The 26,052-nt window shown below is 45.8% G+C and overlaps 1 long non-coding RNA gene across 5 annotated transcripts in view; it reads left to right on the plus strand.

Moving 5' to 3' along the window:
- The first annotated feature begins 9,356 nt into the window (after positions 1-9,356).
- LOC131916603 (uncharacterized) overlaps positions 9,357-26,052 on the plus strand; it is a 246,801-nt gene continuing 230,105 nt past the window's right edge. For 2 of the 5 annotated variants that reach the window (XR_009380567.1, XR_009380566.1), the window contains exon 1: positions 9,360-9,516. This is a non-coding gene — a long non-coding RNA (uncharacterized LOC131916603). Of the gene's footprint in view, positions 9,517-26,052 lie in introns of all 5 variants that reach the window. The other 3 variants (XR_009380568.1, XR_009380570.1, XR_009380569.1) reach the window with 3 other exon arrangements.

Raw genomic sequence — 26,052 nt, forward strand, 5'->3', positions numbered from 1 at the left:
TCTTGTTCAGGCCTGTTTGCCTGGACCTCTGTCACTGCAGTGAAAAGCACATTCTTGGGTGTGGTGATTTAAGTGAGAAATGTCCCCCACAGGCTTATGTACTTGGACACTTGGTCCCCAGTTGGCTCTGGTATTTGGAGAGCTCATGGGACCTTTAGGAAGTGCAGCCTTACTGGAGGAAGTGTATCGCTGGGGGTGGGCTTTAAGGGTTTATAGCCTCACTCTGTTTCCTACTGGCTCACTATGTTTCATGCGTACAGATAAAGACAGTGTCAGCAAGCTTCTTGTTCCATCTGCTGCCATGCTTTCGCTGCCGTTATGGACTCTTCCTTTGGAACTGTAAGCAAAGGTAAACTTTCATCTTTAAGTTGCTTTTGATCATGGTGTTTATCACAGGGACAGAAAATTAACTAATATACCAGACTGGACCACTGGTACCTAGGAAAGAATAACAGATAGTTGGAGCAAAATCAAGCCCAAGACATTAAACCTGAAGTGGATTCTTAATGTGGTGTTATTTTAGCAACAGAAACTGCTCTGTTCTGAGAATGTATCTGAGGTAATGATGGCTTTGCCTCTTCCTTCCTATTGCAGGGACTGTGGGAGAGACAGCAGCCTGAACCAGAGGGGGCGTGGCTGCACAGACAAGGGCATGTCAACTGAGCTAGCTCCTTCAGCAGACGTCTTGAAAGCTTTCAGTCAAGCAAGGAAGCTCCGACACTGAAGTCCGAAGAATGGAGTTGGGTCTGTCTTTATCTCGGCTTTTCTCTCTGTGAAGTGCTGACAGATTGAGTGTTGACGGGCAGCTCTGAGAGTCGGCACACTACTGCCTCTGGTTTACCTGGTGATGGAAGAAGCACTTGGTAGAACACGGTGGTCCTTGGTGTGTGTGTCTAGGGAGGCTCGCTGCCTCCTCAGGCCTGGAGCCGAGGCTCTGTGGCTTGTCTTTTCAGATACACTAATTCTTGTTGTTTCAGTCTAGATGTTACCTGTGTGTCCCTGCAAATCCATATTCAGACACTTGATTCATAACTAATTTTGGATGGTCTTGAAAAGTGTCCGTGTCTCTGTCTGTCTGTCCTCCCTTCTTTTTTTTCTCCTCTTTCCCTTCTCTTATTCTTTTTATCGTTTTCTTTCTCACTTATCTCTGTTTCCTCCCCACTATCCTTTCTTTTATGTCGTTCTGTCTTTCTTTCCAGGGTCTCACATTGTAGCCCTGACCTGCCTCGGACCGGTGCCAAGCTTCACCTTAAATCTTCCAAGTGGTGAGATTATGGGAATAAACCACCATAGCTGATTTAAAAAGGAATTCACTTGAGGGACTGAATTTACTTGAGATATTCAAGTTCTGGCATCTCCTTGGTACCACGGATAATAGTTCAAGGAGTTCTATGTTTGAACAGCCCATCAGTGAAGACTGGCTTCTAGTGTGTGTGTGTGTGTGTGTGTGTGCGCGCGCGCACACACACACACACACACACGCACGCGCGTGCTGTATGCCTGTGCAGATACACACATGTATATAGGGACAGAGAACAATCTCTTATTCCAAAGGCTCTCTCTACTTTGCCATTTTATGTTTTGTGAAACAGAGTTGCCCTCTGGTACTGAGGCTATTGATGAGGCTAGACGGGCTGGCCGTTGAGTCCCAAGGATCCATAGCTCTTCCTCTCGTTTTGTATTACAAGAGTGAATTTGTTGTTTTTACCATGGATTCTAGGGATAGAACTTAGATCCTTATACTTGAAAGGCAAATGATTTACCTACTGAGCTATCTCTGCATCCCAGTTTGCACATTTTAGAAGAAATGAGAAAGAGTTTGCGAAGGGGATGCTCTATTTTAAATATTTACTGTCCAGTTGGCCGAACATGCTCACCAGCCTGTGGTTATAGCATATACCCGAATCAGTCTGTTTGGATGTGAGAAGCCACTCAGCCACTCACAGGCCCAGTGACTTTGGGAAAATGACTTTGCCTCTCAGAATCTTCATCTGCAAAATGGAGTTTTTAATAGCACTTGCCTCCTGGGATTTCTGTGGAATTAAATAAGTTCCTGGATACAGAGTCTCAGGCCAGCGCCTGGGACGTTGTAAGGACTGTGTAAGTAGTCTCATTTCTCCACCTGGGCAGATGGGAAGATGTGGCCTAAGCTTCTTTTGTGCTACATTGACTAAGCAGGAGTGTTGGCATGCTGGCTTCAACTCCAGGTGTGTTTAGTCCCCGGTGCACAATGCACTGTGTTCTTAATCACAGGTAGAGGTGGATCTATATAGGTACAAAGATGCTGTAGAGAAATTCAGGCTGGCCAGGTCCAGTGAGCAGTTTGGCTGTCCCCAGTCTTGGAGCTCCTCTGGGAGCCTGCTTGGTTTCTAGGCAAAGGAAGAGGCAGCAGCTGTTACCAAGGTGTGTGGCAGCAAGCTGCTTTCTGATGCCGATGCCGTCTTCAAGCAGCTGCTGCCACTCCTGACTACTGAGTCACCACCTTGGTCTGTCAGATGCTGAGTGGGGAGCGGAGAGGGGAAGGCAGCAACTCAGGAAAGAAAATCCCTGAGAAAAGCAACATAGGATGAGGACAGATTTATTTCAGTTCATGGTTTCAGAGGTGTCTGTCCACAGTTCCTTGACCCAGTCACTGTGTAGAGGTGCCTGCAGAGGCCAGAAGAGAGCACTAGACGCCTTGGAGCTGGAGTTAAGTGTCAGAGCACCATGTGGAGGCAGGCACAGTGGGGCTTCCCTCATGCCTGGCAGGACAGTTCACTTTCAAACTCTAAGAGATGGATGCTGGGAGTTTCTGAACAGGCTAGAGTGGACTGATCATGGACACTGTTGGCCACTGTTACTAGGACTTGGACATATATTTCTCTTAAGGCCATTAAATCTTCTTCTTTAAAAAAAAATTAATTCCTCTTAAAATTTTTCTTTTTTGTTTTTGAGAATTTCAAATGGCTATTCAGTGAAATATAATGATTTGTAGCTCCCATTTATAACCTCTCACTCACTTCATATCCCCATTAACATGCCTCTTTCTCTCTCCCAACTTGATAGCTTTTATTTTTGATAGCCAACGAAATGCAGTTAGTCATGCCCATACATGTATGAGTGCAGGATAAAATGTCTTAATTTCATTTATTTATTTATTCATTTATTGTGTGTGTGTACACCTGTGTACATGTGTGCACACATGCAAGTACACCTGTGCCAGGTTACCCATGTGGAGGTCAGAGGACAACTCTCAGGAGCCCGTTTTCTCCTACCTTGTGGGGCCTGAGGATCAAACTCTGGTCCCCAGGCTTGCAGGCAGGCGTCTTTATCTGCTGCACCATCTCCCCAGAACACCACTAACCCTTAAGCTTCCCCTTTTTCTGTCTGGGTGATGGGAACAATGACGGTCCTGTCTAATGTAATCCTCCCATTAGCTGCCTGCTCCGGCCTCTCAAGTGCTTAAATTAAAGGCATGTGCAGCCATCTAATTATTTATTTATCATTTTTTGTGTGTGAGATAAGGTCTCACATAGTCCAGGGTAGTCTAAAACTCTCTTTGGTGAAGGCTGACCTTGGAATGTTGATGCCCCTGCCTTCACACCCCCCTCCCCCGCTCAGAGTACTGAGCTTACAGGGTGCACCACCGTGTTGTATTTATGCAGTGCTGGGGACAGACCCCAGGGCTTCCTGCATGCTAGGTCAGCGCTCTGCCAACTGAGCTGCTTCCCAGTCCCAAGCTTTAAAACTCTTCTTAAATGACTGAGAAAAAGAAAGAGAAAATCATGTCATGAAATAATGAAATCCTAAATTCAGTGTCCATAAGTGAGCTTTTATGAAGACAGGCACACTCATTCCTTTATATAACATCTATAGTGACCTTCCTGTGACAATGGTAGAGGTGAGTGTGAGACAGAATGTTTGCCTTTCAAAGCTGGAGATATTTTCTTTTAATAAAAATATTTTTTTATTTTTACTCATGTGTATGTATGAATGTCTGTATGTGAATATGCTGTATGTGTGGCCATGCCTGAAGAGGCCAGAAGAGGACATTGGCTCCCCTGGAGCTGGAGGTAACAGGCAGTGAGGTGCCTGGTGTGGGAGCTGATCCTCTGGGAGACACTGGCACTCTTAGCTGCTGAGTCATCTGCAGCCCCTCATACACTGCAGGTATTTTCTGGATGACCTGTTAGTGAGGATTACTGATCCTACGGTAAAGCATGACTTTGGGTTGGGGCTCTTTTTGGGGAAACACCACTGCAACATAATTTAGAGGGGAAGTTAGCAAAAGATGTTATGCAGATGGGCCACAGGGCTTACTTCTATCAGGAAGTCATGGTAATGAGTGCAGACATAGAGGTGGGGAGAAGCAGTCACCTGTTGGGTGCTTCTCAGGGGAAAGGTCCGCACGGACTTGGGCATTTCCAAGAATAGGTAGATTCCTTACCATATGGTAAGGGCTCTGTGCATATTATTAGATATTAATATACATGTGAGGAGGCTGTCAACTTTGGGAACTGACATTGTATGTTAATGGAGTCAGACCCCTGTGACCTTGGGCAAGCACTTGATGCCTCTGAACCTCATGAAGATGGTAGTCAGGGTAAAATGAGATAATACTTGGCAGCAAGTGAGGGTCCCATAAATTTTAATTATTATTAATACTTATTGGATTGGACTATATTCACACACTGAGTCAGATTCATAAAACTTTTATGAAAATTATGTCTGTTTCTCTTAAGAATCCCTGAGCATGTAATAAGATTCTGTAATTAAAATATTCAAGACCTCTGAGAGCCAAAGAAGTCAAATATTAATGAATTAAGAGAGGGGAACATGGGCTGATGGTGCTCTTCTGTGGGTGTGTTACCCAAGTGCATGGGTGCTTGTGTCTGAGCATAACCATGTCCTAATATTTAACTAGTTCCCGAAGTCTCTGCTGCAGAGCTCATTTTTATGGAAGTGACAAGGCCCAGGAAGTCCACGACTTCCACGTGCTCCAAATCCTTGATGTCCTTGAGAACTTTTAATACAGTTTATTTCAGCAAACCAAAGTGTTGGTGCACATGTTGTAGTCATTGTGCTAGTGGGGACACAGCCCTGACCATGGCAAAGTCTTCAGTATCACAGAGCCTCCATATACCTGCCTGGGTTAGTCAGTTTCTGTAACTGACAGAAATAACTCAGCAGAGAAAGATTGATGTTGGCCATGGCTTCAGAGGATTCAGTCCATGGTCACTTGCACAGAATACCATAGTGTCAGGAGTATGTGGTAGAGGAGAAATATTCACCATAGAAAATGGGAAGCAGAAATGCCTGCCTCTAGGTGTTAGGATTTTGCTGTGATTGGAGAGCCAAGGAATACCACAAAGATCACACCACACAACAGACCTCATGCAAGACATTATTGGGGTGAGTGAAGGAGACTCCCCCCACCCTCCAAACAGTAGAGGCTCCCTCCCAGACCCTGGATTAGGTACAAACCATACACCCAAACACCTGTTTCCACAGAGGGATCCTTTATTAAGTAGAGAAAAAACGTTAAAGTGGCTGCTTCTGACTCAGCAGAAGAACAGCAGCAAACGGCCCTGCAGGTGGGATTTTTAAGAAGAAAAGGGGGAGGTCTGTGTTAGAATGAGCTAGGATGCCATGGCAAGGGAGATAGGGGATAAGGGAGAAGGGGATGAGGGTGAGGGCAAGGGGACAGGGGTATTTGTCCTGGCGGTGGTGGCACACACCTTTAATCCCAGCACTTGGGAGGCAGAGCCAGGCAGATCTCTGTGAGTTCGAGGCCAGCCTGGGCTACAGAGTGAGATCCAGGAAAGGTGCGAAACTACACAGAGAAACCCTGTCTTGAAAAACCAAAAAGAAAAAAAAAAAAAAGATAAAGAAGAAAAGCAGTGTTGGGATGGGGTGTTTAATTGGGCGTGTTAATTAGGTGAACCAAAGGGAGCTTTTGATTGCCGGACTTTGGTAGTCAGCCTTAGGAGAAGAAAGTGGCCAAATAAGGAAATAGACCTTGGTGGCTAGCTTTAGGAATGTAATCTAATGGGTTTTAGCAAGGCAGAGGGAATGGGGGAGAAGGGTATGGCTTGCCAGAGTCCCTTCAGGGCGGCACAGAAGGCCTTCTCTGAGTGGGAATGGAAAAGAAAAAGGGTTCAGGCCATGAAAGCTTGGGCTTTATAAAGGGTACATGACTTGAGGCAATGGTGGAAATGTGTCGAATTTGCCCACTGCTGGTGCTGAGTCACTGAAGAGGGGCTGGGGAGTACCTAATTCTGGAATGGGGGTGGTTCTCGGTTTACCAGTTATCAGTGACCTGCTTCTTTTAGCTAAGTCCCGAGTCCTGCAGTTTCCAGAACCTTCCCTAATAGTGCCAATAACTGGAGACCTAGCTCCTAACACATGAGCCCCATCTCTCTCTCTCTCTCCATGAACACATCAGGCCACTTCTGCTACTGGACAGAGAAGAGGGAGGTTAGCACACAAGCATGTGTGGTGACTCCCCTAATGGTGACAGGAGTAGGTCTAGAGTGATGAGATGGTTTGGAGAAGAAAGTATCTCTGGCACCAACAGGATAAGCAATGAAGGCAGGATGTGAAAGAAGAGAGTCTAGCCTTGGGGCTGCAACTTCAGGGCAGGGTTGGCTCCATCTTACAATCAGAACTTGGCTGTGTCAAGAGCCAGGAGCCTCTGGTGTCTAGAAGTAGAGAGCACAGTTCTGTTAAGTGCTCTTATGGGAGCTAGAACTCAGTGTGTGAGGTGCTGGCCTGAGTTTGAGCCAGTGTACAAATATCCCATAACACCCAATGACGGGAGGTGAACACAGGAGCATCTTAGAGGCTTGCTGGGCCAGCCAGCCTGGCCCAATTAGAGAAGTCCCAGTTCAGTGAGAGACCTTATCTCAGAAAAAGTAACTGCTGTCACCCTTCCCCACCTCTTCTGATCTAAGCATGAAGGATGTACACAGAGCAGAATACAAAGCAGAAAGGAAACCATGTCAGGGCGATGGAAGGAGAGAGGAAATAAAGAAGGATGAGGAGAAAACGGCATCTAAAAGGGAGTGGGGGGCCAACTGGGCAAAGGGTGTGAGCATACTCAAAGTGGCCAGTAACTGCTTCAAAGTTCAGTGGCACCAGGTAGTCCAAAGCTGGGCAGCTACCAACTCTTTTATCAATACCCCAAGAGGGAACACTGAACCCACTAAGTACGTACCTTGGTCCTCTCCGACCAGGTTCCCTGGGGACCTGTCTGCTTCCTGTCTCTATAAATTTACCTATTCTAAACTAAGAATGTAAGAAGAGTCACAGGTTGTGGTGTGTGTGAGTCTTCTTTAGTTAACCTCAAGGAAACTTGAAAGCATTGTAGAGGTGCTTCTTTTACAAGGAGATGAATCTACACATGCTCTGTCCTTATGGTTGTCTCACTGCCCTTCTTTGCCTGGATCACTTCTTCCTCCCCAGCTTATTTAAAATGTCTCTTCCAACATTGCCTCCTCACAGGATACTTCACTTAGAGGGTTGGGGATGAACCAAGAGAACCAAAGACTTCAAGAGAATACCCTTGGGCTATGAGGAGAAGGGAGGTTGCCCAAGATCATTGTCGACATAATGAACATGTTTTGAGTCTATCGCTCTGTCTCTGCTGGTTTTATGGGAGGTGGTTCTTGCACAGCCTGAGATTCTGAGACCAGGAAACTGGCTTTGGGGATTGCTTGGCCTATATTTTAAAATACAGACTTTATTATTGTCTTAGAGTTTCTATTGCTGTGAAGAGACACCGTGACCACATAAAATCTTATAAAGGAAAACATTTAATTGGGGTTGGCTTACTGTTTCAGAGGTTCAGTCCATTATTGTCATGGCAGGAAGCATGGCAGTGTGCAGGCAGACATGGAGGTAGCTAAGAGTTCTACATTTTGATCTGCAGGCAGCAGAAGGAGTCAGTTTCTCACACTGGGCATAGCTTGAGCATAGGAGACCTTAAAGGCCACCCCTCAGTGATACACTTCCTCCAACAGGGCCACACCTACTTCAACAAAGCCAACCTCCTAATAATGCCACTCCCTTTGGGGGCCATTTTCTTTCAAAGCACCACAATTATTTAGGATCATCAGATCTCAGAGGGCAGCCACAGAAAGCTTCGTCTGTTATGGTTAGAGACTGTCCCTAAGAGAAGGGACGTGCAGTGTCCCCACGGGCATCACATGAAGGGAAGCATCAGAGCTGGCCTTGAAGTAAGAAAGAGTAAGGGGGATGTGGGCAAAAGCCTTTGTTGTAGCTTCCACGGGGAAGGGGGCAAGGCAGAGCAAGCCCAGTGCTGCCAGTTTGAATGATTGCAGTGTGTGTGTGTGTCCCTAAGTTACTAGTACTCGGTCTGTAGCAGAGGACTGTGGCTCTAGACAGAACCCGTTGTGAAATTCATCTTACTCCAGTCAGAATGGCTGACACAGGAAAGCAAATCAAAAACGCTGACCAGGCTCAGCCTCGGGGAGAGGAACCTGGTGTAGCTATTGTAGAAGTCAGTGTAGCGGTTTTTCAAGAAATGAAAATGGAATTGCCATATGACCTAGCTATACCACTCCTGGGCAAACACCCAAAGACTCAATACCCACACAAAGTTCATTGCTGCTCTGTTTACAATGCTAGGAAAGGAAATCAACCTGTGTCCATCAACCAATAAATGGCTAACGAAAATTTGTATACACAATGGGATTTTATTCAGCAGCAGAGCAAACTGAAATAATGGAATTTACAGGAAAATGGGTGGAATGGGGAAATATCAATGAAGTAACTCAGGCCCGGAGAGACAAACACTGCTTATTTGCTCTCACATGTGGAGCCTAGCTTCTAACTGCTATATCTGCATTTATGTGGGAGTGAATGTGTGCAGAGATCAGGAAACAACACCGGGCCCATGAGAGGAGAGCAAAGAAGCTTAGAGAAGGTGTGTGGGGTGGGGTGGGGGGTGGGGGGGAGATAACAAAACACGTGACCGGAACGTGGGAAGGTGCAAGTGTGGAGGGGGCTAAGGAGATAGGGAGGAGTGGGTGGGGGGTGGAAATCAACAAAAGCTAAGTATGTAACATTTAAAAACCTGTTACTCTGAATGTTAATTTAAAAAGCAAAGAGGAGAGTTCAGGGTGTGGGCTCTGATTGGCTGGTTTGCATGTGGATGATGCACCCTCTGACTAGCTGTTTGCTCTGCAGGGGATTGGCTATCTAATTCTGGGAGGGGCTGACCCTCCAGGCTAGCCTGGCCTCACATGTCTCTTTTAGGCCACGTAGGCATGTAATGCTGGGTTCAGAGCAGGGGACGTGAACCAACACAGAATTAAATACCTACAGTACAAGACTGGGCCTGTTAACATTCCATTGTGGGTGTGGGCTCACGAGCCCCACCCCCACCAGGACCCACTGGCAGTTAACTGTAGCTGGGGAGAAGGGCTCATGTGTCTCCACCTCTCCCTGAGGATCTATAGACAGTTGATGCTGGCTGGGGAAGGAGAGGCAGTTTCGTCAGTGGTACAGCCACTGGTAAGATGCTTCTGCAGATAACCTTTAGCCATAATTAAAATCACTGGGTTCCAAAAAGGGCTCAAAAGGGGATGGGGAATGGGAAGAGGAAGGGGTCAGTGGGAATGGGAGGAGACAAGGGAAGGTGATGGGGAGTGGGTGCAATCAGAACGCATTATATTGTGTATGAAAATGTCATAATTAACAGAAGCTAATCTTAAATGTCTGCAGGATCTTCTGAAGCAGCCACCTCCAGTGTCCTAGGAAGCCCTGTGTGTGGAAGCCTGGTGTGAGCTGTGCTCTTCCTGGCTGAGGGCTGTTCAGGGCTCCCAGTGCCCTGGGAGCTGTTTTTTTAGTGTTTTCAAAATTGCTTCATAGTGGTGGCTGCCTCTGCTTTCTCTTATTAGTCCTGCTTCTTGGAGACATTCAGCCCCCACTGCTTCCCTTCACGCATACGGTTTTTCTTTGTGTCTAGTATTTTATGCTCAGATTCTGGAACTGTGATGTGACATTCTCTCCTGAGGATTTCTAACAGGAGGCTTACGTCAGTGGCTAGTAATGGCAGGATGGGAAGAAATTATATAATACCAATTTCTGTGTTTCTGCTAAGTCCCTCCCCTACTTTCCCTCTGTGTTTACGGTCCTTCAAGTTTATCTTTCACATGTTTCTGCCCTGGCTGTTTATTTTGATATCTAGTCAAAGAATTCCATATCTGTCTGCCCACAATGGACTTTGTGGGGGCTTTCTATTCAGTATGGTGAATTTTGAACAGGCCCTACTTTGTGTTGGACATTATGCCAAGTATGTTATATGAGGTAAGTCTCCTGACACCATTGGAGGCTCATACATTATACCCATTTTACAGATTTGGAGAGGAAGACCAAGAGATTTGTATGAGTCTGCGGAGGTGGATAAGGTCTGCATTCGGAACCATGTGGGTTCATCTTGTGGCTGTGTCTACCATTGATGATTGTATGACTGGGAGTCATCTGTGACTTTTTCTCATGTTGGTGATTCTCTGTTTTTCTTCATCTAATAAGGTCCTGGGAACTCTAGGTTGCTGTAGAGTACATTTGTAACACAGAACTGACCCTTGTCAAGCTTTACCTGGTGGGCAAGCCTGTAATCCCAGCTGCTCAGAAGTCTAAGACAGGATGATTGCAAGTTTGAAAGCTGTCTGGGTGAGAGTGAGTGCCAGGATAACCTGGGCAACTGAGTGAAACTCTACTAAAAACAAACAAAGTCTGTTGAGATGTCTTCCAGGGTAAAGGCACTGGTTGCCAAGCCTGATGACCAGAGTTTGATTCCTGTATCCCATATTGTGCAAGGAGACAATCAGCCATTTGTCCTCTGACCTCCTCATATGTACCTTAACACCCAACAAACAAATGTTGAGAGAGAGGGAGAGAAAGAGAGGGGGGAGGGGGGGGAGAGGGAGAGAGAGAGAGAGGGGGAGGGGGAGAGAGAGAGAGTGCAGAAAGCTTGCTGATCACTGGCAGGCATGAATTAGTGGGTTGCTTTCTGCTCTAAAAAAGTAAAAATAAAAGAAGATTGCTGGGAACATAGCTCAGTGGGAGAGCAGTTAACTAGTATGTACAAGGTCCTGGGTTCCAGTCCAAGCACCACACACACACACACACACACACACACACACACACCACACACACACACACACACACACATACACACACAGACAGACAGACAGACACACAGACAGACACACATACACACACAGACAGACAGACACAGAGACAGACACACACAGACAGACAGACACACACAGACAGACACATATACACAGACAGACACACATACACACACACAGACACACATACACACACACACACAGACAGACACAGACACACGCACACAGACAGACAGACAGACACACACACACACACACACACACACACACACACACACACACACACGCACACAGACAGACAGACAGACACACAGACAGACACACAGACAGACACACACACATGCACACAGACAGACAGATACACAGACAGACACACACACATGCACACAGACAGACAGATACACAGACAGACAGACAGACACACACACACAGACAGACAGACACACACACACACATGACAAAGTAGCTTTTGGACAGTTAGCAATCCATCCTACATTAAACGTCTTTATAATCATGTTCATGTTATTTTCCCTCCATGGGTCTGTTGAGAATGATATTTAATCATAGCAAATGCTGCTAGAAAGGAAACTGGTTAGGATATGTGTCTCCTATTTTTACTCTAGGGAGGAGGCTGCAGGCATATGGCAAAGGGGAAAACTCAGAATATAGGTCCCTCCCATTTGATGCCAGTCAGCAGTCGAACAAAGATCTCTATTGCTTGCACACTGTTGACTAGGTAAAGACTTTGGTGTCTATTAATTTTATTACTGTTTGTGCATGTATGAGTGTATGCTCGTGAGAGAGAATTTGCAAGTTAGAGGGGGAAATCATAGGGAGGGCTCTGGGATAGGTAACGTCAGAGAGTAAAGTGAGCAGTGTTATGCCACCCACATAGGCAGCCATTTCTGTCCCAGCAGAGTTTAGCTTTGAGGGAATGCTACATTGTCTCTGTATTAGTCAGCCTTCTCTGCAGTAACTGTCTCACTCCTCGTTTTACTGCTGTGAAGAGACACTGTGACCCTAGCAACTCTTCTAAAAAATTGAACTGGGGCTGGCTTGCCAGAGTTTAGTCCGTTGTCTTCATGGCAATGAGCATGGCAGCAGGCGGGCAAACATGGAGAAGCAGCTGAGAGTTCTACATCCAGTCTTGTATGTAGAAGGAAGGGAGAGAGAGACACTGGGCCTGGCTTGGGCTCTGAAACCTCAAAGCCCACTCCCAGTGACACACTTCCTCCAACAAGGCCACACCTACTGCAACAAGGCCACACCTACCAACCCTTCTCAAGTAGTGCCACTCCCTGATGACAAAGTATTCAAATATATGAGCCTATGGGGGGTATTCTTATCCAAACCACCACAGTAACAGAACTTATAGAATGAATCTCTCTCTCTCTCTCTCTCTCTATATATATATATATATATATATAGAGAGAGAGAGAGAGACTGCCTATGAATGGAAGTTCCACGAATCTAGTAGTTTTTCAGTCTACAAGGCTGAATATCTCAGCTGGTCTTCAGTAGACACTGGAATCCCAGAGAAGTAGGTTCTAATGCCAGTGAAGGAATGGACATTCCATCTAGAGTGAGGGTAAGCAGACAAAGAGCAAAAGTTTCCTTCTTCCATGTTCTTTATATAGGCTGTCAGCAGAAGGCGTGACCTGGGTTAAAGGTGTGTCTTTCCACTTCAAAAGATCTGGAAGTAGATCTTTCTACTTTAAATTAAGGAAAAATCTGTCACGGGTGTACAGGCCATTTTTGGGTTCTAGTTAATTGCAGATGTAGTCAAGTTGACAAACGAGTAGCCATCACAGTCTCCTTGTCATAAATTTCCAAGAAAGGTTGGATGTATTCATTTTTTCCTTCCATCCCTCCTTCCCTTCTAGTGATTAAACTTGGGCCCTGAGCATGGGGGTGGGTATTCTACCAGTGAGCTAAGTCCCAAGGCGTCCCCACCCCATGGTCGTTTAATGAGAGTGCCCCCTATAGCTCATAAATTTGAATACATGTTTCCCAGTTGGTAGAACTGTTTAGGAAGTGTAGCCCTATTGGAGGAGGTGTGTCACTGGAGATGGACTTTGAGGTTTCAAAAGACTGCCATTCCCAGACACACACTCTCTCTTTCTCTATCCCCTGGCCCCCACCTTGATTAAGATATGAGCTCTGAGACCATAAGCCAAACACTTTCTTCTACAAGTTAACTTGGTCATAATGTTTTATCATAACAATAGAAAAGTAACTAAGACATCTCTTTTAATATTTTGAGACAGGGTATTGTTGAGTTGCCCAGGCAGGCCTGGAACCTGTGGTCTTCTTGCCTCAGCCTTGGTTATCTAGGATGACAGGAGAAGTCATCATATCCTGCTTTTCTTTAGAATCATTATTATTTTGCTTGTGTGCAAATGTAGGTGTGCACGTACCATGGTGTGAGTATGAAGGTATGAGTGCTCACATCCTATGGTGTGAGTGCGGTGTCGGAGGGCAGCTTTTAGCAATGAGTTCTCTTCCTCATCTGCGGGTTCTGGGGATCAAGTTCAGGCCATCAGGCTTTCCCAGCAAGTACCTTTACCCTAAGCCGTCTTGCTAGTGATTTTTAAAAATTATCACATCTTGTTCTTTTGTGCATTTCTTCTTGCTGTTTACAAAAGCATCAAAAGGTTGAGAGATGAGGTTTCCAGAGTTTTGAAGAGGCAACATCTCTTCACCTCCCCCACTGAGCTCCACCAAGGGAGTGGGAGTTTGATTTTTTCTTTTCATTCATGATCTGTTAGTAGGGTTAGGAGGCAACCACAATCAACCCCCTTTAGTTAAGCTGAGGCCTCACAGCATGAATTTGCCTTGCCTGTGATGTAATCTTCAACTCCAGTTCCACTCTGTTATCAAGTTTTGCACCCGATGATTGGAATGATTGTGGGTATTCTTCTCTTTGTATTTCAAGGAGCCACTGGGCCTTGCAGATTGAAAGAAATGTGAACAGGGGATGTGGTAGAGGGGAGGCCTGACCCAGAGGGCCACCTTGCCTTTCTGACTCATTAGGCAGTTATTCAGTGAGCCCCTGGGAGCAGGGAGTGGGGGCAGGCACCATTTCAGAAACTTGGGAGACTGAGGAGTGTTTTTAAATGTGTTTGTTTGAGACAGGGCCTTGCTGTGTAGCTCAGGGCCTAGTTCCTTTTCATTGCTATGACCGCAGACCCAACAAGTGGCGACTTAAGGAAAGAAAGGTTTATCTGAGGGAACGCAGCCCTCATGGTGAGGATGTGGTGATTGTTCTTCATTATGCGGCTCCGTTTACCATATGAGAAAAGTCACAAGGCACAATAAACCCACTACAGGAGTTTGTTAGGAGAAGGTGGGGGAGGGGGACAGAAGAGATGCACTTGGGCCTCTGGAAAGACTGTGCGGAAAGAGGGGAGAGGTACGTGGGATCCACCTTTCATGGAGTCCCCTGCACATGTGCATATGGGCTTACATAGCTACACCACGCATGCGCATAGATTACATGATCACAATGCGTGCAAACTCCGTGAGCACACAGCTCATGGGTTATGTGGACGTAAGGCCCCCAAATGACAAAGGTCTCGCCAGCGCATGTGTGGTCCTGGGGAGTGGCTAGAAATTCTATCATTGGTCACGGGAACACAAGGCATCCACAAGCAAGAAGCAAAGATGGATGGACAATGATGCTCAGCTGTCTTTCTCCTTTTTGTTCAGTTCAGGACCTCAGTCCAGCAAATGGTGTCTTCCCACTTCCTTTAGCCTAATCTTGATAATCTCTCATAGATTTGCCCAGAGTTTTGTTTCCGCAGTAATCCTAAATCCCATCAAGCTGCCAGTCAAGCTAACATCACACCCAGGCTGGTCCTAAGGAACGGCCTTCCTACTTTAACCTCTAGAGTATTGGGATCACAAGTGTGCAATGCCAACCATGACCTCATACTCTTAGGAAAAGAAAATGATTGTGCACTGAGAGTACCTTTGAACAAGGAGGACTTTTGGCTGTCCTGAATTGAAACTTCCATGGCAAAAAGAAACTAGGCATTTCAAGACAATGAGGAGAAAGTCTTCCAGGCAGAAGAAACTAACCACAAGGTAGCCAAGCAGGAACAGAGTGGGCATGCACTGGCAACAGGATTGACATCAGCATGTCGGGAGCAGGGCTAGTGATGGGAGAATGTGGGAAAATGAGGTCAGGAAAAGGGCAGGAGCTCCTCCACACAGTTTGCAGGTCATTTTTGGGATTTGAATTTTATTCTAAATGTGGTAAGCTGCAACATCTTCAGAGTTATAGTCAGGGGATCACTTATACATGCTACCCTCACCCAATTTAGAATTGTAAACAAGTATTTGTAGGCAAATATGCTGGTTCTCCCATGGGTAGGTGTAGCTAGAGTTTTCCTGCCTGGCCCACGGTCAGGACAAATCTCTCTAACCCGCCAGTCCCAAAGCCGCTCAGACCCAACCAAGTAAACACACAGAGACTTATATTGCTTACAAACTGTATGGCCGTGGCAGGCTTCTTGTTATCTAGTTCTTATATCTTAAATTAACCCATTTCTATTAATCCATACTTTGCCACATGGCTTGTGGCTTACCGGTACCTTACATCTTCCTTGTCCTGGTGGTGGCTGGCAGTGTCTCCCCCTGCCTTCCTGTTCTCTCAATTCTTCTCTCTGTTAGTCCCACCTATACTTCCTGCCTGGCTACTGGCCAATCAGTGGTTTATTTATCAATTAATCATCGGGAGGGTCAAGCCAGCTGCTGCTGAAAAGACAGGACATTTCAGAACCCGCAGGTAAAAATAACACTTTATGGGTTGCTCATGTTTTGTGCTCAATGATTGTGTTCCTCAGACTTTCTGTGCCCATGACAGGTACTTGAGAAAAATGACTTATGGGGGGAAAGAATCTGTGGTAGTTTGAATGTAATTGGCTCCCATAAGCTCATAGGGAGAGGCATTAGTAGGAGGTATGGACTTGTTGGAGGAAATGTGTCGCTGTGGGGGCAGGCTTTGAGGTTTCCTATGATCAAGATACCACCCAGTGTTGGAAACCACTTTCTGTTGCCTTCTGATCAAGATGTAGCCAGCACCATGTCTGCCTGCAGGCTACCATGCTTCCTGCCATGGTGATAATGGACTGAACCTCTGAACTGTAAGCCCACCCCAATTAAATGTTTACCTGTATAAGCATTGCCATGGTCATGATGTTTCTTCACAGCAATAGAAACCCTAAATAAGACAGAATTCTTTTATCTTGGCTTGTGATTTCAGATGTTTTCAGTGTTGCTTGGCCTCATTGCTGTGAGCTCTGGTGAAGCAGAGTGACTAGTGTACATTGGGCCTAGCACAGTGGAGGGCCTAGTGTAGTGGAGGGAAGGCCTAGCATGGTAGAAGGAGGGCCTAGCACAGCCTACAATAGCAGACAGGAGACAGACACCTTTCAAAAGCATGTCCCATGGTGACTTACTTCTTCCAGCCATACTCAGCCTCCTAGTTTCCACTATGTCCCAGTGAAACCATCTGGTTCTGGCTCCATCCACAGATTTCAATCCATGGATGAAGTTGGATCCCTCATGATCCAATCACTTTCCTGAATCCCACCTCTGAATTCTGATGCATGGGGTCCAAGGCTTTACCACGTGTGATTTTGAAGGACGTTTTGTATCTGAGCTGTAACAGGGATTTAGGCTGGGCCCAGGTGGGCTCACTCATTCATTACTTCTGCATCAGCTTTGCTAATATTGGCTTGGTTCTTTCATATGTATGGGATCACAGTGAGGATGCTAAGTGCTGGTCTCTGTCATCTCATGCTTGGGCAAGCCACATAGTATTTAAGAGAATGCAGACACAGAAAATCGATTATGGTCTGGGCCCAGAACTGACATGGTTATCACTTCTACTACATACTAACACAAGCTGAAGGTTAGACCAGACCAAGGGATATGTAAATACATTGCACTTCCTTGGGGACAGGTACCAAGTCACATGGCTAGAGAATGTAATTCAGGGAGGAGAACAATGACACATATGTGAGAAGAATTGATGCCAGGGCAAGAAGATAAGTAGAGAGACCATTCAAGAGGCTGTGTGATCAACAAGGTGAGAGAGATGATGACCTGGATCATTCTAATGCTTCTGTCTACATTCTGAAGTGACTCAGTTCTGAAGCAGAAGGAATGAGAATCACATGGCTGGGTACCACTCTGTCGTCCTGTAGGAACCATGCTTCCATTTTGTATGTAACTAGGTGAGGCTCAGAGGCGTCAGGGAACCTACTCATGTTCACCAGTTGCTAAGCAACATAGACAAGAAGGGAGACCAGGTGGAGCTGAGTCCAAATTCAATTGTTTCCTAAGTACAACAGCAATACACACATATACCAAAGGCGTGTGTGCATGCACGTGTACACACACACACACACACACACACACACCCACACACACCCCATAGCCTTCTCAGAGCCCTGACTATAGAACAATGCCTTAGCCTGAGCTCAGGTTGCAGACTTGGGCTCTTCTGCCTCACCTGGTACCTGCTTCTTTTTATTGCTCATGAACTGAGCACTACACCCAGCTTTTGGCCCTCTGTGATTTAGATGGGTCTCGGGAATAAATGAAGTAGATCCTGAAACAAAAGATTAAATTTGCTATTTTTCTCATTTGGTAAAAAATATGGGGCAGGGTAGGTGACACTGTTCAGCAGGTGTAGGAACTTGTTGTCAAGCTTGGTGACCTGAGTCACAGTGGGAGGAAGGCACCAATATCACGCTGTCCTGTGACTTCTGTGTGTGCTCCATGGCATGTGCGCACCCCCACAAACAAGTTAATACATGTAATTTTTTTAAGATGTAGGCATTTTTATTGTCACAATTGGTAGTGACATGCAGCTGGTCCTGAGTAGATGGAGGCCAGGGGCAGTGCAGAACTCATCTGATAACATATAGGCAGTCCCCAACAGCAGTTTTCCAACCCCAAATGCCTATCATGTAGGGTTGACAGAGTCCCTGAATCCTACCTGGCTCCAGCCTTGTAAAAGATGGTGTTTTCAGAACTATGTCTGGTTTACACTGAGGTGTAGCAGAAGAACTGGACAACTTGGGAAGGTGCTATGGGTGAGGCTGTCCAAGCGACCCTCTCTGTGCTGCTTCTTTTAGAAGAGAATTCTGTAAGGAGGGTTGGTGGGAGTCAAAACCCATCAGCTCTCATTTACCAGGTGTTTAGGAAAATTGCTTTTCCCCTGCGGAAGAAATTACATGAATTATATTAAAATCAGTGCTAAGGTAATAAAATTACATGCTCAGGGCTCTTCTACAAACTGCTTTTGTCTGGCAGGGTAATTTGAGTGAGGGAAGACAATCTCCTGGCTGCCACACTTTTACATAAAGAGGGAGCGAAGGAAATAAGCTCCACTGTGCTCTGGCTGCATTTAGCTACATGTTGAAAACTCCCTCCCTTTTTATTTATTTATTTATTTATTTATTTGCCAAAGATCTCTCTACAGATTAGCCACAGAATGTAGTTTGGGATGCAGATTCATGAGATGAATGAATTAGTTTCTTTAGAAAGATTATTTTTTTCTCCTTAAATTTTTAAAAATTATTTTATTTACATTATTTTATTTAATAAGTATGGATGTTTTTCCTGTATGTGCATCACATGCCTGCAGTGCCCTTGGAAGTCAGAAGAGGGTGTCCTATCCATTGGAACTTGAGCTACATACAGATGGTTGTGAGCCCCAGTGTGAGTGCTGGAAAATGAACCCAAGTCCTCAGGAAGAGCGACTAGTTCTCTTAACCACTCAGCCATCTCTCTGGTCCTAATTTTATTTCTAAGTGTGTGTGTGTATGTGTGTGTGTGTGTGTGTGTGTGTGTGTGTGTGTGTGTGTGTGTCTGTGTGTGTGTGTGTGTCTGTGTGGACACATTCTCCTGGTGCAAGTGCCCTCAGAGGCCAGAAAAGGGCATCAGATCCTCTGTAGCTGGAGTTACAGGCTGTTGTGAGCCTCTTAACCTGTGCTTGGAGCCAAACTTGGGTCTTCTTCAAAAGCAGGTATTTATTGTACCGGCTGTGTTATCACTTCATTCTCTCATTTAATTATTGTGATGTCCGTTTTAGGAAGAAACTTTAAATCATCAAGTGGATGGCAGATTCCCAAGACAGGGGCAAAAATATCCATAGAATTGGGCAGAAACGAGCTGTGATATCACAAGAATCATGATCATCTGGATACCAGTGACCCGCTAGTTTGAAAGGAAATGTATAGCACATGTGATGAGAGAAATCTTGTGTGCTTCCAGCACAGTAATGATTTTTATTTAACAGGAAAAGCAGTCATCCTTGCTTTAGTGTGTGCACAAAATGGAAGGCAAGGAATTGAGGCTGTATTGATAGTTGAGAACTACAGACCTGGAAGGAAAGGAAGCCACTGCCAGCCTCATTTGTGTGCTCCATCCATGAGGAGGGTGACTCAGCCTCATGATTCTCTAGAGGACCCAGTTCAGATCCCAGCACCCACATCAGGGGCCACACAACTGCTAGTGACTCCAGGTCCAGGTGATGTGGGCACACACATGTCACACACACACACACACACACACACACACACACACACACACACACATTAAACACAGAATAATGGTTCTCAGTGTTAGAGAAACTGCTCTGTTGGTCAGGTGCTTGCCTTACAAGCACAGGGTCTGGATTTACCTCCAGTGCGCATGTATAAAACGCCACACACCTGTAGTCCTGGAACTGGGGAGACAGAGACAGGTGGATTCCTGGGATTTTCTGGCCAGCCCTCTTAGCCTGCTGGTGAGTTCCAGGTTAGGGAGATAGCCCATCTCAAAAAGAAGGTGCCTAAGGAATAACACCTGATGGTGTCCTTCAGTCTCCACATGGGCACATCCTCTACATGTGCACTTGCATGCATGTGAACACGCATACCACACATGCACACATGAAAAATAAAAACAGAACAATGGCTCTCAACCAGGGATGGTTGTGTCATCTTGGGGGTGTCTGCAACATCTGGAGATGTTTGATGATAGCACAATCTTTTGGCATATAGTGGGTTCAGATATAGTGCAAGGAATGATCAAAACCAAAAAAATGGCAAGCAGGCTGAGACCAGGAGGCCTTAGCACTTCACCTCCTCCATGTGGACAAGGAGCACAGATACTCTGCCTCTCCCACCCACAGTGCTGACAGTGCGTGGTGACAGTGCGTGGAGAGGGTCCCTGGGAAGTCTCATCCTCTGTGGTCCCCCTCTGCTGCCTCTATTTACAGAGTGTAAACCCAGACCTGCTGCCTCTTCCCACCACATCTGTTTCCATAATGTGCCCTAACTGATTTTTGTTTGCTTGTTTGTTTTTGAGACAGGGTGGCCGAGGATGACCTTGATCTTCTGGTCCCTGACTCTGTCTCTGAGTGTTGTGATTACAGGCATGTGCTACCTGGCTGAGCCTACTCGCTGCAAGGATGATGCCCAGGGGTTTGGGCCTACTAGGTGATTGCTCTGCCAACTGAATTACATCTCAAGCCTTCTTTCTGTTAACTCCCCGCCTGCCTTCCCCCTACTCTGCTCCAAGCCTGCTTACCACACTACTTCAGCTAGCCAACTCTGTTGCACTTGTCTTAAAGTCACCCTCTAGAACGTCTCTCCTGACTGTCCTGGGAGCCAGGAGAAGGTGCTTGTGACTGTCCTACAGTGCCGTGATTCCCGCATCCCAGAGCTTATAGTGATGTGTTACAATAACAGCCTACAACATTCACTCAGCACTTCTCCTGGTGTATCTTGCTCACTGCTGCAGTCTTAGTGTCTAACAGTACCTGACTAGTTCAAGTAAATATTTTAACACTGACATTTTAGTAACTTTTTTTGCTGAATGAGTGAATGAATGAATACCAATGAGAATTTAGACATAGCTACTGTATCAAAAGATATTTCTTTCGCATTTTCTTTTCTGTGGCTTCTCTGTTTCCTGTCATTCTAATGAACCCTGGTCCCAAAGGAGAAGCCTACAGAGGACAGTGAAGGGCCAGGAACTCTAAGTGAATTCAAGGAGGGATGTGCATGAAAACAGCGTTTTGCCTTGGAAATGGCTGAGCTGCTCTTTTCCTGGAAGTATGCCAGTCAGGAGAAAATTGGACCTGGTGAATTGCTAGGAGCTCTAGGGCCTGCATTTTTTGGTGTGTGAATTTTATGCTACTTTTCACTGTGTAGTCAGTGTAAATTTTACTTTCTCTGGTAGCTATTGAATTTCAGGAGGGCAGGGATAACCTCTGATCTGTATCAGGGATTCCCGAGAGCATCTTGTACATACACGCCACCCAAGACCCCATTGGGGAAGTGTTTCAGATAGAAAAACCTTACAGAGGTACACAGTCTTCCTGTTCTACATATGTGTAAACTGCATTTTCTCAGGGAGGGAGAGCAACTGTGTAGACAAGGTGAGTTATTAACAAAGCTAAGACTTAAAGAGCCTTGCTTCATGGAAGGCAGATTATAGAAGCTGTGATGTCTTTAAATTTAGAAAACAAAGTTGGCTACTGCAGAGTTGCAGGGCAGTTTTGACGTCTCCTAAAAGCTGCTGCTCCCATCCAATTTTGTTCTGGAAGTAGGAAGCAAAGGCTCCCAGGGATACCTGGGTGCATCTCCCCTTCATTTATCAGTATTTTTGCCTCTCATTATATCCATGGCCTAGTTTTCATAGGCCCTCTAGATTTCAATGAGCATAGAACACTAGGCAATTGTCCTTGTAAGCTTTTGAAGTTCCTTAGGCATTATGAACAAGGTCTTGGACCCCAGCTGGGTGCCATAGCCTACTTTGGCTCTGCTCTATTTCTTCAAGGAATCTAAAAGATGGTGTTGTCATTTCCCAAAAGCAGAAACCAATAACAAAAAGCAGCCCTTTAACGGAGAATGTCTTTTCCCCTCTCAAAGGCAGTGAAGAAATCGCTAGAATGGAATTTTATTGTGTAGGATGCTACTGTTTGAAGCAATAGAACACAGGGAGAGTGTGGCAGGACTTAGAGGAGGCAAGACCTTTGGTGCCCAGCCTGGGGGAAGGAAGCGAACAATCCACATTCAACTTTCGGGCTCTGCTTGATGTAGAAGCAGAAGCTGGCCTGCCTGCCTGTGTCGCACGCCCTGGGCACATGCTTGCCTGTGTTGCATGCCCTGGGCACATGCCTGCACAGGGACATTGCATGCTGTCTCTGGCAAGATCTCAGGGCATCTTGGGGCTTCCAGAGGAGCTCTGGGCTTCTGTTTTCTCTCCTGCTCTGAGCTTTATCCGCCAAGTGTAAAAAATGATTAGCAATTCTTATCAGATGTCCCTGAAGTTGTCTTGTTGTTCGCAGGGTTGGAGGGAGAATATGGAGGGAGTTTATGGAGATATGAATTCCAAGGTTTGAAAGGGACTGTGTTGTGCTGAGGGCTTGCACCTCAGTGGGTGGTGTGAGCAGTATAATTTAAGGGACTTAGAGAAGATCTACTCAGGCTCCAAAACAGAGCCTCCTACCCTGCTTTAGGTGACTGACTCAGTGTTAACATCCACTGGGTCTTTCCATGACTTCCCTCCAGTAGATAGCAGAAAAACTGCCACAGGGGACACACGGCAGATAAACTGCCACAGGTTTTTCTGACTATCCAAATTGTGTGGCATGTTGAAGGGCAGGAGCTAGAAGATATGAAAAATGGCTGCCACCACGGTGAGCCACTGGGAGCTTTCAGTTGTCTTTGCCCCCTTCTATTGCTCACCTGTGTTATGTACCCACGTTTGCAAAGCCAGTGTCTGTATTTCATCAGGTTGAGGGTCACATGACGGGTGTTGGAACTGAGGGGATCTAAAGTAGCCTGAATTCCCATCCCAGTTACTACCTTTGGTAGCTCTGTGTTGCTAAAATTCCTCCTGGGAGACACAAACAAACCTAGCCCTCCCTCCTCCTGAGGTCCTGATGACAAACCAAGGCACAGTCGGTGTGTTTCCTGGGCTTCCTTCCTTACAGAGCACAGGTGTGGGGGCACTTACAGCGGTGGGGGCACTCCTCCCCCATGGCTGCACCTGAAGAGCCCTACAGGCAGGGATGAGGGCTTCACTGTGCCTTGTGCAGAGTGGTCCCCTGCCAAAGTCAACAGCGTAAAAAGTGAGAAGAGGGAAAGGCCGATGGGACGGCTCAGCAGGTGAAGGCGCTTGCCTCCAAGCCTACCACCCAAACCAGAACCATAGGATCGGAGGAGAGAAGCTGTCCTCTGACTTCTGTCCACACACAGTAGCAAGTGCATGTGTGCATTCCTGTGCAAAACACACTAACCAAATATATTTTTAAATTCAGAAAGGAAAGAAAAAGAGAAAGCACACTGTAGGAAGCCTGACAGACACTCAACCTGTAGTCCAGGACACAATCAACTGTGATGAAAGATGTTGTAAAATGTGCCATTGACTTGATGTAAAATGTCAGTTTATCTGTGATCTTCCTCCTAAAGGCCCATAACCTCTGTTTAATCATGGAAAAAATATCAAACACATCTTAATGTAAAGGAAGTTTCTAAAGCATGCGTCCAGTAATCCTGAGCATGTATCAGGGTCATCGAGTCTGAGAAACTGGTAGAGCCAAGAGGAGCTGTGAGCTACATGTGATATCGTGTCCCTAATGGGATCATGGAACCAAACAGGGAATTGGAAGTTAAATAAATAAGTACGTAAGAAAGTAAATCTGGTGCCGAGGGGATGGCTTGGTGGGCAAACTGTTTGTTACACAAGCATAGGACCTGGATTAGCTTCCCGGAGTCCAGGTAAAGAGCCAAGTGTGGCGGTGCACACTTGTCATTCCAGCATAGGGGGTGGAGGGTAGCAGATGGAGACAGGCAGATCCCCTGAGCTCACTGGCCAGTCAGCCTTGCATACTTGGCAAGTTCCAGGTCAATGAGAGACTCTGTCTTAAAAACATAAAAAATTAGCCAAGTGGTGGTACTGCACACATTTAATACCAGCAGTCTGGAGGCAGAGGCAGGCAGATCTCTGTGAGTTCGAGGCCAGCCTGGTCTACAGAGTGAGTTCCAGGACAGCCAGGGCTACACAGAGAAATACTGTCTCTAAAACAAAACCAAAACAAAATAAAACAAAACACAAACAAACCCATGAAAGATTGATGGTCCTCAACACCTGAGGCTATACTGTGGCCTCCACACACACTCACTCCATACATGAACACACAGAGAAATTTAAAGTAATTCAAACAAAGTCCAGACTTTTGTTAATAATAATGTATTAACAGTTTTTGTAATTGCATCAAATATACCAGATTATGATGTTAATTATAGGAGAAATGAGAGAAGGGTCCATGGGAATTCTTTTCTCTGTCTTCTTAAATTCTCTTTAAGTATAAAAGTGTTCTGAAAATTAAAATCAATTAAAAAGCTATTAATAGTAATAATAATTTTCTCTCTTGGGCGATCTCACCAAGGAAAGTTCAACATCCAGGAGGGCCTAGCATGGCGTCAGTCTCGCCTGTGGCTTCCCTTTGTCAACTAAGGCTTCTCATTCTTTTTGATCGTGGTTGGTGTGGCGACCTCACATACACCATGGGTGGCACATGCCTCACCTAAGGGAATGTGTACTAGCTGTGAAAACAGTGACTTAGCAGCATGCTGGAAAAGTGTTGGAGTCAGCTTCAGCTCCTGCCCCAGAAGACTCCCTCACCCCTCTGATGTGCACACACTCGGGCTGAGTCACTCTGCAAGATGGACGGATTTCCATTATCCATCTTGGTTACCTATCTGTGAACTCCCTTACCTTCTGGGTCACTTTAGATCAGTGATTCTCGGCCTGTGGGTCACAGCCCCTTTGGGGTCTCATATCAGATATCCTGCATATCAAATATTTACATTACATTAATAACAGTAGCAAAATTACAGTTATGAAGTAGCAACAAAAATAATTTTATGGTTGGGGGTCACCACAACATGAACTGTATTAAAGGGTCACAGCATTAGGGAGGCTGAGGATCATAGACCTTAGTTCTATGCCCAATATAGATGATTCAAAAGTAATGCACGAGGGGCTGGAGAGACGGCTCAGTCCATGAAGTGCTAGAAAGCTAATGCAGTGGTTCGAGTCTGCTGTTCAGTGCTGGAGAGACAGAAACAGGAGGACCACACACACATCACACGATGGACTAGAAGATGAGTCAGCAGTGTGTGCACATGTGATGCTGCTGTCCAACCTGGTCTTTGTGACACGAGAAAAGATGGTGTGACCAGTTGTGTTTTCCAAACATGGCCACAGCAATATCTCCTATCCCGTGAGTGATTCTTTTAATGTGGCCTTGCCAGTTTCTCCATAGCTTGACGAGGTACTATCCTTTGCACTTGTAATGCAAAGTCTTTGAAGCTGTTTGGGTTGTGGTGGAATTGCATCATGGATATATACACACTTTTTGAATTACTGTCTTGGATGGTCACTCTTAGAACCCAGCCTCCATGTTGTGAGCATGCCCAGACAGCCTATGAGAGGTACCTGTGGAGAGGAATTAAGACTGTGGCCCATATTCTCTGCTGAGCTTCTGACTGTCAGCCTCTACTTGGCAGCTGTCTTGGAAGTAGATTCTCTATTCCCCAGCCAAGCTATTCCAGTGGGTGCCACATGGAGCAGACGAGCCACCTCAAGACACCCTGTCCAATGTATCTCCATGGGCCAAGTCACCGAAGATGGTTGTGTTAAGTCACTAGATTTTGGAGTGTAGTTTGACAGATAACCAAAACAGATGGGCAAATAAAATCCTGTAGGTTAACTTACCTCCCCTCTTATTTCACATAGAGAAATCAGATGCCAATGCCCAGATTTGTTGTCACAAATGGAACCTGGTTGAAAGGGAAAGAGCCACATTTGAAAAATAACCAAAATGTCCTAAAAAAAA

The sequence above is a fragment of the Peromyscus eremicus genome, chromosome 8a (assembly GCF_949786415.1).
Source record: "Peromyscus eremicus chromosome 8a, PerEre_H2_v1, whole genome shotgun sequence".
Classification (NCBI taxonomy): Eukaryota; Metazoa; Chordata; class Mammalia; order Rodentia; family Cricetidae; genus Peromyscus; species Peromyscus eremicus.